Genomic DNA, 17,338 nt, shown 5'->3' with positions numbered 1-17,338 from the left:
AGAAGCCATTCCTGTCACGGTCCCTCAGTCCTCCTGACCTTTATTTTCTCTCTGTGTCTCGCTCTCCTCTCTCTGTGCTTGTGTGTCTGTATCTGGATTCATGGGCAGGACTCATCGCAGGTTCCCGCCTCTGGCTGAACACACCTGCAATAATCAATCACCTGTTGCCGATGATCTCGTCAGCAGGTACTACTTAACGGGGCGGTTGAGGTTCATTCTTTGTTGGAGCATTGAACTGTGCTGTTAGTAAAACCTCAGCTCTTTAGTCTAGTGTGGTTTCCCTGCCTTTTTCCCCTTGTGACTAATCTCATTGTTCTTTCCTTCGTGTACAGACCTTCCCTGGATTTCGCCCTGGAGTGCTTGGAGAAACTGCCTGAGCTGAGTGAGGAGAGTTTGGATTGTTTAGGTGTCCCTTTCCCTGGTTCCCTGGATCCCCTGCTTCCTGAATCACAACCTGTATATATCTCCCTGGTTTTTCATTGTAAATAAATGCTCTAAACTTGACCTCTCTGAGTCCTGCCATTGAGTCCTCTGTCTTCTTGATAATTGAAAGAGGTGTGATGAAGGATAAGTGAACTAATTGGACCTTTACCAAAATCTAACCCTAGCTGATCAGTATTAACTTCACATCACGAATAATAGATATATTTACCATTTCATTTGTTGCCTGTCCATTAGCATATTTGAATACTGAGTGTTTTTTAACACATGCACTGTGGCCATGGGTTTTTGGGGTACGTGTGTGAGCAACCATTAACCTTAGTCTTCAAAATGCCTGCTCCCTGGAACATTTTCCAGAATTCATGTATGGAACCAGCTACTGATGCATAAAAGAAAAAAATGTAACAACTGGGTGCAGGCCTGTGTGCTGGTAAGCATGCTAACCTCAGTTAGAGCTGCACAATCCATATCTGGCACAGTATCTTGAACCAACTTGTCACTTGGAACAGATCATTAATCTGCTGTTTGGAAATATTTTGGAATTAGCAAAAGGGAAAGTTAACCAAGACTTATTTAGCTGCCTGAAAACGCTGCAGGCTGCAGTATAATAATGTATTAAAGCCAATCAATACAGCACAACTGGTCCATAAAAGCGAACCTGTATAAAAACTTTGATAGTGTCAGTACATGTACTATATGCAAAATGCTACATAGGAAACAGAGGGATCTCACAGCTGTCAAGTAATTTACTAAGTACTTAAAGTTTTTTTTTAAATTGTATTTATATTTCTTTTCTAACAGATCCAATCATTTTAGATGCTTAAGGTGGACCAGTTTTATTTTATTGCAAAGATTTGTACATTAGCACAAATGCAACACAATATGGATGCAATGTTGTGTTTATGTGAAGGTAAAGTAAAAACTTTTTTCTTAACTTTTGTCACTAAAATCAATGAATATTCATTACAATAGTTGTGATCACAATACAGGCCAAATTAATCGTTATAATCCTTTTGGCCACAACCATGTAGCCCTAAACTCAGCAGCAATACAATACATATATGTCAGTAAGATAAAGTCTCAGCTGTTGCTTATTCATGCGCTGTTAAGAAAAGTATGTATTGCACCTTTAAATCTCGTAGTTAAATATGGGTTAGAAGTGTTGAGGAAAAGTGAGCCTCAAACATTCCATATTGCTCTCCATGCATTATCACAAGTGCAGAGGCACAAACACATGCACACGGTCACAGTGCTACTCCATTTATCATCCAGCCTTCTCTAACTAGCCCAGATGGTTCCTGTCTCTACTAGCCAGTGGACACAAAACACATTTAAAAGCAGTGATGTCACATCCATGCTTGCATTGTGTGGTTTTACCTTACAGAACCCATTCTCATCATTCCATGATGAAAGGTGACCACCCGCCATTATTTGGTTTTCAACAGATGCAGGCAATAATAAGATCTGCCGAGGCTCCAATGGTTAAAGTTTTCTTAAAGCCTCTAAAACGTTGTGGAGTCCCACATAATCAAGCCCCAAAAATACACCACATAAACAGTGAATTTCTGTGTTTTTTTCCCCCTCTGATGTCATCTCCTGCTCTTCTTGCCAAGGAGGGTGCAGCAGCTTCTGTAAATGTTTGTTGTTCTTTTGTCAACAACCCCTCTTGAGGACCTTGTATTCAAATATGTTTGCTAATTTGGTATCGTGCCGAAGTGACACGAAGGTGGATCAACTAAATTTAAGCATGAGTCAGCCAAGTGTATGTAATACTGATTACACAATGGAAGGAGATTAAATCTTTACTGGAAAAAATGACAATTTTGTTCTTCTCTGCCATCCTTTAGCAACCCCGCTGAAGTGTCTTTGAGCCTGCGGGGGCAAAAAATTAAAAGAAAACATCTGATATTCTAAACACTTTACAGCCTCAATAAAAAAAAAAAGTTTAAAAAAAGATAGGATGCTTACTAAAATGCAAATAATATGGCATTCACAATAGAACATATCAATTTATAAGTGAGAATATGTACCATTGCTGGGAGAGGAACGTTGTCCCGTTCTTGTCTGACAGAGGATTCTAGCACATGCTCAGCAGTCCTGGATCTTCTTTGTTGCAGCTTTCGTTTTGCGATGCACCAAATGCTTTCAGATTGTAAAAGTTCTGAACTGTAGGCAGGGCAGTTCAGCAACCCGACTTCTACTATGAAGCTATGCTGTTGTAATGCATGCAATGTGCGGTGCTGAAATATGAAATGCATTCCCTGAAAATGATGCCCTCTGGATGGGAGTATTTGATGCTCTAGAATCTGAGTATATCTTTAAGCACTGATCGTGCATTTCCACATGTGCAAGCTTCCAATTTCATAGGTGCTAATGCACCATCATACCATCAGAGATGCAGGCTTTTGAACTAAGTGCTGATAACAAGCCAGATAGTCCCTCCATCTATAAGATGTGGTGGGGGCATGTTATCCAATGTTATCCAATGTAATGGGACCACTTTGCTTTGTGGATAAATATGTTTCTGGATCACGTTTAGGTCTTGTTTCTTGGCAGATTGAACCATGTTTACAGACAATTTCTGAAAGTGTTCCTCAGCCCGTGCAGTGATTTCCATGACAGAATCAGGACTGTTTTTAATGCAGTGCCACCTGAGGGGGCCCAATATTGATTTTTGGCTTCGTCCCTGATGTCTGATCTTTTATGATGTTATGTACTGTAGATGATGAGATATTCAAAGTCTTTGTTGCGGAACTTTATTCTACATTGTTCCCAACTTTTTTTTAGACATATTCCTGCCATCAGATTCAAAATGAAAAATTTCTCCAATACATTTTTTATATGTTTTCTGTGTTCTATTGTGAATAAAATATGTTTTTGCAATTTGCAGATCATTTCATTTTTATTTAAATTTCACACAGTGTGGCAGCTTGATTTGGAATTGGGGTTGTGCTAAATTTTTGACTAAAGGAAAAATGACAAAGACACATAATCCAGCAGTCTTTTTGTAGCAGAGAGAAGTATGAAGTGTGATTGGACAATTAAAATAAATCATACCTTATTTCACTAGCTGGGCCCACGTTCTCATTTTAGGTTTGACAGCATTTTAGTAGGTAAAGGTGAATGATTGGACATGAACTGAGCTGCGGTTTGGGGAAGGCCTCGAAGGGGACTGGCGATGGCTGCTGGGCCTGGCAGATCCCCTTGTACTAAATAGGAGTGAAGAAGTTATGGAATTGAGAACAAGGAGGGAGGGAGGGTGGGGCACGTAAACGAGAATGAACAGCTTGCAGAACTGGGGGAACCTATATAGATGACAGCCGGAAGGAGCGTGTTTGGAGGCGTGGTCCCGCTCCTGAAATTCCGATACATAATCTCCAATTAAATTTCCTCTTATGGGTCATCACCTTCAGTGCACCACTTCCGCCACTTATTCTGTTTTTAGTTTTTAGCTTTATTGAAGTTAAATTCAGATTACCTGAAATTGTGTGTCTACAACTCCTTCCCTTTTAAGTTGAATTTCATTTAGGTAAGAGGATGAGGTACTGGTGTGGACAAAAAAAAAGAAAAAAGAAAAGAAAATCCTGCATTTTCAGCATAGTGTAAGCGTGCAAGTTGATGAGATGATGAAACGCATAACATTTCTGCTTATTTTCTGCTGCAGTCACTACAGAAGCAGTTTGTGTTGATAGCCCTGCAGCAGAAGATGGTTCTTAGCACACAATCCCCCCACCCCATGGTATGATCCAGGTTCCTGGAGAGGAAACTGGAGGAGTAAGGCAACAAATTTGGCAGCAAACCCCAAACCAACCACTGGCATGTTTAGGTAGCTGTCATGGTAACCAGTGTTATCCCACAATAGATTTTTTTTTTTTTTTTTTTTTGCACCTACAGTTCCAGAAGAGTAAAAGCAGCTTGGTTTAAAAGGTGTCGGTTGCACAACAATGAGGAAGGGAGGGAGGAAGTTTCACTTGCATTCACTGTTTTTCAGATTTGTAGTTGTGTTCTGGTTAAGATCAAATTTTGGAGAAGATGTTTATACATATCTTTTTTAGATCCTGCTCCCGGATATCCACACACACATAAATAAACAAAACATTTCAAATGAGCCCTCATGTACAATTAAAGTGAGCCAAACCACTAAAGACAACAACACATGGAATAACACGGACACATGTATCATTACTCTGGCTAATATCACTAAAACTGTGGTATTTTTATTTAACTTTTTTCCAGCAAGCTTTTATTTTGTGGCTTGGATGTGAGCACATTTGGCCTTTTGTTAAAGGAATACGATGTTTGCATGCGTCAATACAGAAGTGGCATATTTGTGTTTCCTGGATGATAAAGGGTTATTGATGTGCACACAAACACACAATCTTTATAAGTTAGATTTTCCAAGAAAAGGGACTTTGCAGAAGTTTTTTTTTCTTTGAGATCCTGGAAAAGAACATCCGATTCACAAATCAACGTTATTCCTTATAAAAGTAAGGCTTTCAATTAAAAGAATTACACCCTGGGGAAGCTAGTTTCTTACACATAAGAAAAGCTCACCACATACATACTACTTACCGTTCTGTACTAATAGAGGAAAACAGGAAACGTTATAGAACCATTATAGAAAAAAAAATGAACACCCGTCTCACTGATGTCAGTGAAAGTTTTAGAAACTTTTGATCTTCATTTAAATTCCTTCTCAAAGGATTTGTTTAAAATTACCATTTGGAGAGGAATCGTTTATTTGAAGAATTTCACTCAGGATTTAGAGTGAATCATGGCACAGAAACAGCACTGGTGTAGGTTACTAATGTCCCTACCCTAGGCATGGTTCTTCCTGTTAATAGGGAGTTTTTCCTTCCCACTATTGCCAAGTGCTTCCTCGTTGGGGGTCATCTCAGTGTTGGGGGTTATTGTAGTCTTTATCTTACAATATAGAGTATTGAGGTGACTGTTGTTGTGATTTGGTGCTACATGAATACAACTGAATTGAATTAATACAAATTCCATTAACTTGGAAAATCTTGGAGAACATTTTCTTTAACTCACAAAGTTCCCAGTTTGGGATTGAGAGACAGACACTGATCCTAATTTTAAGATTAAACTTTCATTTTAATGAAACTTATGTTTACAGCTGGATCTGGTGGTCTAATTGTGGGGATTCTTGCACTAATATTGTAGGCTCTTTACCTTACATTATATAGCAACTGTACCTGGTATAATATGAAGATAACTGGATTGAGTTGAGGTGAGAGGATGGACCATCTCTGCCTAAGTCGCTGTATTTTTGAGATCATCAGCGGCAGCCCTAATGCAGATGGAGTACACAAAAACGTACTACTACTCTTAATGCTCTTGACTCATTTTAGAATCACCGACCCATTGTTTATTTATTTATTTATTTTACTGTCCACGGAAAATTTGTGTCATGTCAACCAGCCCCAGCGGTTAAGCACAGAGAGGAGAAAAATGTGGCTTCAGTTAACTGGATCCATTAAGATGTCTCCGAAACTCCAGCGAATAAATCTGCCCGCTTTGTCCTCCTCTCTTTAGCTTTATTTTTGTTTCAGTTATGTTTGTTTGCAGAGATTGGAGCATCTCTTTACTACACAACCAAACTCCCTCTCACGTTCCATCGCACTTGCGTCACAGGCTCCTCAGAAGCTTGCTTTCACCCTAAAGCTTGATTTGACGTGAAAACAAGTAATATGACTAAGCACGTATTTAAGAGCTTCCCAGCACTCAACAACTCAGCTTACATCCGGCCTCATAAATTTCTGACTCGCGCTACACAAAAGGATGCTAGAAGTGCAAACCGTAAATTTAAATCAGGAAATTCAAACATCACCTTATGCTTAATTCCCAGCTGGGATTCAGTTCATCATCATCACAGATGTGGCATTCCTATTCTGTAGGCTTGATGCTTTTTTTTTTTTTAGTACTAAACGAAATGCTAATTCAGTATCATGAGCATGGGTGCAGTTATTTTCCTGTGAGTGAATCGTCCTGTTGCCATAAATAGTCAGTAGCACAACTAACTTGTGTCTGAAAGTAGCTCCCCTGCAGATTTACTATTTACTCATGATTGGGTAATGTTTGCTAAAACATACAGTGTTATTTGCTTTTTAAATTTGTAGTCTGCATTTAAAGATTGAATCTTTACAGTAGAAAAATGTGCTGGGAGTGAGCACAACAGCAGGCTAAGAAAGTGGAATGAGCCCTGCCACAGGATCATGTGTCTTTGCATTCATACTGTGCAGTATGCTATGTTAGCCAGTCTGTGTGAGTGTATGTGGGGCAAACTGTATCCCACCCCTGAACTTCAGCTCTCAAATCAAGGCCCTGAAAGTAAACACTGCACTGCCAGGGGATCTTGTTTATCAAATCTGCAATTGCACTCATAGAGCAAAATGACCTACAATTACAGGCCCAGCTAGAAATTAAGTTTTCAGTCAGCCATCCAGAAAAAGATCATAGGATATCCTACAAAAGAGAATTCTTCAGTAGTCCTCCCCTTCTCCTTGTACCTTTTTTTCCTAAAATTCCATATCCTATGACTGCTTAAATAATGTGCTTTTTATGTTTCTGTGTATTTGCAAAAGGGTTTATATAGCTTCACTTCACACTGACATGATGTTTGAGAATGTTTATGTCACTTTATGGTGATATTTGTAGAATTTCCTCCCAAAGCAACCACAACAGGCTGATGCTTCCAAGCATCAGAGCTTTGTTGCCACTGGCTTCGCCAAGATATTCCGACCGCTCCTAAAACGTCAGCAATTCCAGCAAAAGCAATTACATGCTGCTGCCCCCAAAGTAAAGTTGAAAGGTTCTCTCTTTAAAGTGTGTAAAAATCCCTTTTGGTTTAGAAATATGGTGCTGGGTGGAACCTGGAGGCTACTCTGCTCTAACACAAGCGTGTGGCACGAGCATGCAACATACTGGTTCTCACAGAGAGATCATAAATGGAGCAGATCCCAAAACCTGGGTTACAGCATTCCTGGATCTCTAAGCAGTGCGGTGACCTAATCGCCTCACCACCTACTTCCAAATCCCAAGCAGCAAGCCAGACACCCCTGAGAGTAACATCTGACTGCACCATGAAATATTACGTCAGGAGTGAGTCATTGGAGACTGAGCCTCACTCAGCCTTATAAACTCACAAACACAGGGGCTTTGCTCAGACTAGATTAAGCTGGTGAATATACTGTATCACTGAAAGGAAATGTATCATTTCTAGCTTCCACACTTTTCAGATAAGGTCCAAAATAAGCGGTGTAAACATCCAGCGTCACGTTATATGAGTGAATAAGCCGATCGCAAATACGTTTCTTTGACATGCTGCACTATGATTCAACATCCAGCTTTTGTGCACTGTTGACATTGCAAACAAATTCACTTTGACAAATATCCAAGTTTGATAAACAGATCGGTCTCTCCTAATAAATCAATTGATGGTGCTTTTATTAGTGTTTTGACATATCAGTCAAGCACATAATCAGTCAGTGAGCTGACTACCCAACATCTGCAGATTACTTGGAAAGTAAAGCCGTGGCTAGCAACCAGTAGTCCACTAAACACTTTGACCTGTGAAACATATAATCAGGAACTATTGTTTTGGAACAAGACACTAAAATACACAGATAAAAATCATGTAAACAGACGAAATATTACAAAAGAATTTCTTAAGTGATGGCATGAACAGGCCTGTAGGGCAAACCGAAAAGAAGCTTTAAATATTTTGTCCACATTTAGAAGAAAAATGTTGTGAGTCCAATAGTCTGTTAATATTAACATGGATCAGAAATGATTATTTGCTAAACTAAGAACATTAATCACAGCTTAATATTTGGCAAAAAAAATGCCCCAAACTGTTAAGATTTAGATTTCTTCACAGACAAAGAGGTGAATACTGATCTCTAGTAAGAACAAAAGTTGACATTTAGTCTCTTTTTTAACCAAAACAAACCAGAAAAAGTTCAGGAAATGACTTGGACAGTGTGTTTGTTTGCCCAGAGTAAGCTGTAATAATGAGTATGTCTGGCTATTTAACTTACAGCAACAGCCTACATTAGTAGAAGGTTTTTACCCTAGTATTAAGAAACATACAATGCTGTGCAAAATTCATAAACCACTCCTCATTTATTTACACTCTGGATCAAAGGAGCCAGACTTTTACTTACTTACTTACTTACTTAAAAGTATTTTTAAAGTGGTCTTGAGCAATAGTTTCTTTTCTTCCCTCTCCCTTTTTTTTTGTTTTTGGTATGTCACTTAAAATTGACCTATGAATCATCTAAACATTAAAAAGGCACCTAACTCAAGGGATAAACCAGTGTTGTGTCTACACATAACAGACGATTAGCAAACAACCAATTTATTCTGTATCTTATGGCACTTTTTTATGAGCAGCCTGTTGCAGAAACACATCTTACCATACGAGCTTCATTTATAAAGCTCTTTAAGATGATAAAAAAAGTGCTGTGCACAAGAATGAATAAATAAATACACTGAAAAGTAAAAACAACACCAATAAAAACAGTGCGTCTTCCTGAGTTGAAGACTACAGAGTACAAATGTGTTTGAAGATGAGATTTACTAAGTCCAACATAATGTGTGTTGCAGTAATATAGCTGAGACCTAATAAAGGCATATATTACTTTATGAAAATGCTGCCTAGAATTAAATGAAAAAAGCTAGACTTATTCATGCAGTATTTAAGAGAGAGAAACATCCCTCTGCTTTAATGACACATTGATCTGATTGTCATCAGCATAGCAGTGAAAGGTGATTCTATGCTTTCTAAGAATGGATACAAGTAGAAGTAGATAAAGTACAAAAAGCAGTGGCCCTTAAATTGAGCCCTGTGGAACCCCGTGTAGCAGGGGAGTGGAGGAGGAATCAGAGGCAGCAGAAATCCTTCCAAAGCACACGCACGGATACTCTCAAGATGCTGTAAATGAAATACCAGGTCCATGTATCACAGTTAGATCAAGCAGAAGAAAAATCACGTAGTCACCAGAATCAGATACCAGGAAAATATCATTAAAGACCTGTAACAGTGTAACTCTGTGCTAGGAAGGATTTCAAACCTCAGGAGATCATGCTTTTCCAAAAAACAAAAGTCTTCAACTGAGTATAAACTATATTTCCCAAAACTTTTGAAAGAGAATGCAGCTTAGAGATAGGGCATTTGTTCAATTTCTTCAACTGAATCTTTTTTAGGTAGCACAGTTTGACAGGCTTAAAATCCAAATGTGTAATTTAGGTTCAAATAATCAAAATCAAATCAAATCACTTTTATTGTCACATTACATCATCACAACGTTGTCAATCATCAATAAGTGAGTGTCTACAGCCATCTGTAAAACACGGTGAAGGCTCTGTTATGGTTCAGGGCTTCATTTCAGCCAGTGGTGTTGGAGATCTTATCAAGACTGATGGAATTATGAACGCAGAAAATTATGGCCAGATTTTGATCCAGCGTGCAAAATCATCTGAAAGGCTTCTTTTTTCAGCATGACAGTGATCTGAAATACAAGTGATCTCTTTTACAAGTGATCTCTTTTACTGCCAATGCAGTAAAAGCATAGCTCGGTGGAAAAACACACAACAAAACACTATCGGTCATGGATTGCCCTCTCCAGAGCTCGGACCTCAAAATTATTAAAACAATGTGAGACCATCTTGACAGAGAATGGAAGAAAAGGCAACAAATAAAGGGAAGCTTTGACATGTCTCAGCCTGATGAGTAAAGGTGGCCACACCAATTGTTAGAAATAATTACAAGCGTGTTATGTTTACACATGTTTCAATAAATTTCTATCAACCATTTGCCTATTAAAAAATAAAGAAATGACTGTAACTTAAGACTTTTGCACAGTACTGTATCATTCGTAGATTATAAATAATTAAATGAGGTGGTGGGATTGATGTCTGAGGGTCTCTCTTACCACTGTGATCTTCACTATTTCACAACTATAGTAAACCCTCAATAGTAGTATTTGACATCTATGATGAAAAATAGAACCCAGATTCACGATAATATCGGTGAATGCAGCATTGATTACCTTTAATTTTATATTTCTTTCAGTTTTTCCTTCTTTCATTTCAACACTATCATGTCTTCTTCGCCCACACAGGGATGTTAGCATATCCCAACTGCTTGGAATTCCTTCCCTCCGTCTTGAGAGCACACACTGCATTTTAAAACTTGTCAGATCCTTTTAAGTTTTATTTGAAAGTATGTAATTACATTCTTAAAAGGACAACAGGTCGCCGGAGTGATTTACGCACTACATTAAATGTCAAGTTTCGAAAAGATACTGTTAACACTCGTGTGTTTTTGGAGCGAAAAGATAACAAAGTGGAAACATTTTAAATTAGAGCAGAAGCTTTGAATGTACTTCACTTCTGGTACGTTTTGCATTTTGTGTTGGTTCATTTGGGGGAGCTGCGGCTCTTCTGTGGCCCATTTATGATTTATGAGGTTAGGCTCTTTGTCACTGATAGAATTAAAGAGTAGATAGGCAGTCTGATTTGTGTCTCTCATTTTGATACAGCTTTCTGCTTTCAGCCGGGGTCACTGAAGGTGGTACGTAACTTTCTGAAAAATGGATTAGTAAAGTTTTGGAAAGATCTGCCTTTCTTTTTATTATGGCTTGAGAAAGTAAAATATGGCAGCAGTTTTCTTGCTGAATGGCAACTTTGTACGGTGACCTCATAACTTGATTTGGAGAATATTACACAGTCGCTCTTATCCAAAAAGAATCCTAGATATTCAGTTTTGAAACACTGGTCACAGGATCTCTGTATCAGCCTTCTGCATCCATGTTATTTAATTATGTTCTATTCCTGGTTGATTTCCATCTATTCAAGCCTAATCTATTTTTCTGTCAAGCTCCAGAACATGACACTTGTGAAGTTCTCACCACTGGAGAATTTATTCTGCTACCTCTTTGCTTGGCCTCTTAGGGGCTGCGGTGTGGCCAAAGTCAATTCCCCCTCTCAGATTAAAGGAGTATCTTCAAGTGCCAATCCAAATGGTGATAAAAAAAGCTTTTTAATCCATTGAGAAAGTTTCCCAGCGTTACCCCCCAGAGTCCCGGCATCAGGCGTTGCTGCACTCAGGCTGTGTCTGGACAGTGTTGAAGCCCAAGTGTATCTTCCTGCACCCTGACAGAGAGAGGGAAAGGCTCAAAAAGCCCCCCCTCTGCAGCTCACTTGACCAGGTCTCTTTGATAACATCTGGCAGGGGCAGGATTGCACCAGTGACAGCATGAGATGGACAGACATTAAAGTCCTCTCACTCACAGCTCCACATCATTTGACACACAGAGCCTCAATCTCATATGCCCGAGTGTCACTGATGATCTCTCTTTGTTACGGGTCTGATGATATTTTCCAGCAAGAGTGCCAATAAGAGGTAACTTGGCATGGCTTATTTTTATTGTGAACTCAAAAGGTCACTGATACTGTCTTTGCTAAAGTTTTTGTGTGTTTCTTTGACTACAGAAGAACAAAACCCCAAGTGGGTCGGCAACTTTTTGCTTAAACATTCTTTGTAAAAGGGGAGTTGTAGGGTTTATTTAAGCATGACATCTGTTGAACGGGGTGGGCTGGAAAAGACGCTGGGCCACCTTTGTTCTCGTGAAAGAGACTGGAAGCAGTTTGGTGGGGGAAAGAAGAGTTTCAACACAGTTATCCCAGAGAGGCTCAGATCAGTTCAACATCCATCCTTCTCCATTTTCTTTTTGTTTACTCCTAGGTTCATGAGTTTACATGCCAATTCCATTACAGGGATTAAAATAGTTTGTCCAATCTATCCTCAGACTTTGCTTCCCTTGTCTGTCTCCCTCCCTGAACCCCCCACACCACTTACAGACTTTTAGGTCTCAAGGCTGGGTTAGGGGATTACAGGACAAGCAACCCTCAGCCCGAGAACCCAAAGAAATACGAGGCAGCTGTGCTGAAGAATGTTCCAGTGAGAAATCCAAGCATTAGCAGTGAAAGCTGAGGTTTGATCAATGGCTGTGGCGCGTGTCTGCACTAGTGAGCACTTTGCAGAGCCTCTGAGGTAGAAAAAAAGAGAAAATTAAGGTGTGTTATGACATCAGGCTGGAGGTCTAGGTGCTCGGGTCACCTTTGAGCCGCTGCTGATTAAGGGCTGGTGTTCACAGGTGAGCAGCTCCGAGCAGGATTTAGTGACACAGGTAGGTGAAATCACTCCACTCTCCCAGTTTACGTTAAAACAGCAAAGCTGCTGACCTTTCCCCACAAATAGCTGCAGGCAAATGTCAGAAGATAAGTGAGCTCTTTGACCTGCTCAGTTTAGTCAAAGAAAAGAAAAACAGGGTGAACTTTCCATGCAACTTCTACCTTCCTCAATAGATGTTCGCGCTACCAGAATGCTGATGTTTTTACATGCCTGAATTTGACATTTCGGGACTTTTTTGCCATCTATAGAAAACTTTGGACTCAGAGGTGCAAGCAGTGGGAAAGCTCCTCACTGACTACCTGTGGTTCTAAGCCGCCCACATTTGATAATCTCCTTCGTATCTGAGGAGCTCAAAGAGGCTAAACCCAGTCAACAGCTTGGAATGGGCATCCACCACATTACTTGCACTCAAGACAGTTTTGAAAGTTAACCTTTCAGTCCACTTTAGGGTGACTTGTGGTGTATTTTGGATTTTAAAAAATCTCACCTTTAATGTAAAAGGATCACAAAGAATATAGTAGAATATTTTTTAAAGTGTGAATATATGTGTGTTCATACCCATACGATGAGTATGAGTAAAAAATATTCTACATAGTAATAATAATAATAATAAAGATCTTAGAGCTTTACTGAGACAACTGTTTTTTAATCATCTAAAAAAAATGAAATCCACTCTCATGCAGGCAAATAACATACTTTGACAGGTGACGTGTGCTTGAACTGTTTAACTTTTCTTTTTTCACTGGTACAGGATGGATTGAGTTTTATCTTATCTGTCCAAAATAAATTGCGCCATAATTCAGGTTTTGTTTTTATTTTTTTCCGCTTGTTTGTGTTCACTTCACTAGTTTGAAGCTTATCTTCTGTTTAAAACTTGCAATACAAAGTCATGCTGGTGTAATCTTGTTTTGATGGATGAGACAACCACAGGTTACGTACATCACCCTGATGCAGCCTTATACGTCTTTGTATCTTTTGACCTCACAGAAACATCCTGTCCATTGTTAATTCACCTAAAAACACCGAGAGGATTATTATGTTGGAATTTCCACCCGCACATTAAATAAACTGTCGAGAAGGAAACAGACTCTTTTTGTTGTTTTTTTTTTTTTTTTTTTTTTTTTGCTTTAATTAATCATAAAACCTAAAGTCAAATAGGACTGAATCTCTGAATGGCAATCAACATGATGAAGAGGGCTTAAGGACTTGAGAGGAACCAGTTTAATAGCAAAAACATCTCTAAAAGGGCAATCTGTAAGATTATTCGTTTAAAAACTAATAAAAAAAAGTAAAGAATTTAAAGCTATTAACAATATGGAAAAGATGTTTGTATTGCATTACAGACATTGTATCAGCACGGACTCATATCATTCCACAATGCAACTTTTAACTCAAGATGTGATATAATGTACCATCCAGTATTTACTTAGTCTATCATGAGAGAGGGAATTATTAGTGTGTATTATTCTGACATGCTGTCAATCTTAATGTAAGACAGGAAGTGAATCAGAAAACTGGATTAATGTGAAAGCCATCCAGCTATAAAGTCTGTTTTAGCCTAGCACCACTTACTGCACACAAGCTTGCTCACGTAATTCTGATTTCTATGCTGTGGTAGTACTTGTTGATAGAAGACTGGATGCTCTCCATGCACCTTAGAAATCAAAGAAATCGAAAATAAGGAGGCAGAATAGCACTCCTAAATATCCAGAGTGACCGCAGTGGATTTTTTTGTAAACCAATACAACAACCCCTTCCTAATTCTACCATGCACAGCTTTACAAAGCAGTTTTACAGTCTAAAACTCATCCTGCACCAATGTGTGATACACAGTACATCACATGCAATTTTAACAATACTGCAACTCAGTGGGGAACCACAACCAAATGAATGCAGGTGAATCTTTTTTTTTTTAACAACAGTAAGTTTTAAGTTACATTATACAAAGAATAATACAGTAACTGTAGTACTGTAGTAAAACTGAAACTGCACGACCTATCTGACACTCATCTATGCATTCTAACTCTTGCCAACCCTACAAACCTGTAATATTAAATATAGACTCTTGGGCACTGGTGTGATTATTCAAGCTGTTAAATCTTCAGTTAAAAGTGGTTAAATATGGATCAAAAAAGAAAAAAAAGAAAAAAAAACAGGAAAGAAAAAAAAGCTCTAAGTCTGACGAAAAATAAATGAGCAAGGTCTCATCAAAAAGACAAAATGCACATGTATACAGTGCATAATGCTGGAAGACTAAAATCTGGGAAAGAACAAGTGGAGATAATATTTATTAAGACTGCAAACAAACTAAAACAAATCTGTAATGTTTCTGGCACATTTTAAATGCTTTTTAAACATATACAGGAGCAGAAACGTTTTAGTCATAACACGGGGAAACGGATTTTTATCTTTTTAAGCAGCGGTTCGCCAAACGGAATCCTTCAAGGAATAATTTCAGTCATACTTTAAAAAAAAACAGGACTGAAAAGAACATTATGGCTGAATTTAGATCTTTTTTAGTACGTGGTATTAATTGTGATTATCTGCTTTATTAATATCATTTTCTTTATCACCGTTCCACATCCGTAGTTCTAAAACGACAGTCATTTTAAAATCATTCAGACAGATGGCCCACTGTGGGGTTAGGCAGTGATTGAAATGTTACACAAGTACATAACACGGTGATACCAGTCATATAAAATGTCTATATGTTAAATGAACCCTCTACTAAGTTTAAAGAGCAGTCATGAAGTTCCGTGAAACCCCTCATCAAAAGCACTATCGAAACATGGATCCACGGCATGCGATCGTGGAATAATTTCAAATGACGATAACAATAAGAAGTGCAAGAGGCAGAAAAGCTATTTTGTAAAGTTGTACATTAGTGGGAACACATCGCTTATATCGGGGAAGCCAATCACTTTGAATACATTTCATAAATTTTGATGAAGGATTAAAGAAAAAGCCTTTAACCAATAAAAATGTACGCACGTGGCCACGTGTATATATATATATATTTTTTTTAAAATAATTAAATATGCATAGCATTTTTAAAGTAGACCAGTTGTTTACATCTGCAGGTACGCAAGGCGTTTATTTATTTATTTATTTTAGGTTAGGTCACTAACACGTTGCATATGGAGACTTACCGGGCATTTGACCCGCTGGGCGTTATTTAAAGACAAAATGCAAAGTTTCACATAGTGAAAAGGGGGAAAAAGCGCATTGAGTTGTCTTTATTTAAAGTGGAGGAGGAGGAGGAGAGAAGGGGGGGTTATCCAAGGTGTTTGAGACAGATGAGGGAGGTGGGGGTCGTGGAGGAAGGAGGAAGGAGGAGGCAGAGAGGGTAAATTGGGCGGACACATAAAAACTGCAAGGGGCCATAGATGCTGGATCATTTGAAAGCCTGCCGTCCTGCGCGCCGATCGCCCTAGTGAGCCGCACTGGAGACGAATAAGAAGCCCTGCTGCAGAGCCCGCCGGCCTTCACTCCTCTTGTCCGTTCTGAGGTGTCGCTAAAGGATTAATGAGCCAAAAAGGCGCATAATTTCTCCTTTAAGGCACATTTCGGCATTTTTTCGGCGTTACGCCTGGACTGCCTTACACCTTCCCTTTCATATTCACTTCATTCGAGGATACCTGTACCTCTACTGATGGTAAGCGCTCACCAAACGACACATTTAGACTACACACATCAAAGAGTCAACAGCGAAACTTTAAAAAACAACAGCAACAACATATAGACACACACACATCTTTGAGCAAGAGAGGCTCTCGCTGAAGTGTTGTTACTTTAAGTTTGGGTCTCTCCTTTGTGCGCATTTAAGCGACTCCGCTGAGAGTTTAAACACCGTTCCGGGATAAATGCGCGAGAATAAATGGGCATAAAAAACACTCACAGCGCGCGGAACTCATTCAAAAGATATAAAAGTGCATTTTGGAACGAATGGCGCTGTGATCATGGCCAAACAAGTAACAGGTTATTGTGCCCGAGACTTGAGCCGATGACAAATCAAGATGAGGTCATGTCCAAACACAGCGTCAGATTTTGCTGTTCTGTTTTTTTTATGTCTTTCATTGAAATCGCCAGCGTTGCGCACGTGTATGCATTTTATAATTCAGTTTAACACGGATTAAACATCTGTAACTGCTTCTTGTCATCCAAGTATGAAGGCTCGTATGAACGATGGAGGTTGACAGATCAGAGATGAGCGATAATGAAAATAAGTTGGGGGGTTTCTCGCAAAAGATGAAGTTCATTTCATTTTACCGCACGGGTTTTGAACAATAATTGACGCATAATTGCGCCAGGTGACCGAGCTGATGTCCAGTAATGACATAATGCTTGCGAAAACATGAAATGCTAATACATTACAGCTGCAGAGTCTTGCAGATGTGAGTCCGGTTTGTTGTCCACTCACGTGTTTTTCATCTGTTTGCAACAAGTCGTTGTAAAGATAAATCCTGTCATTTAATCCGGTAAAACTGCAGCAGGGAAAATTGCGGCCTGCGGGCGCCCGGTCTCCTTGGCACTCAGTTTAGTTTGCAACTCAAATTCATCTCGTGAACTGCAGAGGAGCAGAATGGCCAAATAAATTAATTTCAGAATTACTTTTACACACACACACACACACACACACACACACACACACACACACACACACACACACACACACACACACAC

General features: G+C 39.1%; 1 protein-coding gene across 1 annotated transcript in view; it reads left to right on the top strand.

Moving 5' to 3' along the window:
- Positions 1 to 16,048: 16,048 nt before the first annotated feature.
- Positions 16,049 to 17,338, top strand: part of bmp4 (bone morphogenetic protein 4) — a 10,026-nt gene continuing 8,736 nt past the window's right edge. The window contains exon 1 of the mRNA XM_005723762.1: positions 16,049 to 16,310. The gene's annotated coding sequence lies outside the window, so the exon portion shown is untranslated. The remainder of the gene's footprint in view (positions 16,311 to 17,338) is intronic.

Source organism: Pundamilia nyererei, unplaced genomic scaffold (genome assembly GCF_000239375.1).
Source record: "Pundamilia nyererei isolate P.nyererei 1_Seehausen unplaced genomic scaffold, PunNye1.0 scaffold00010, whole genome shotgun sequence".
Classification (NCBI taxonomy): domain Eukaryota; kingdom Metazoa; phylum Chordata; class Actinopteri; order Cichliformes; family Cichlidae; genus Pundamilia; species Pundamilia nyererei.
Note: the sequence above shows the minus strand (reverse complement) of the source record. Positions and strands in the feature narration are given on the sequence as shown.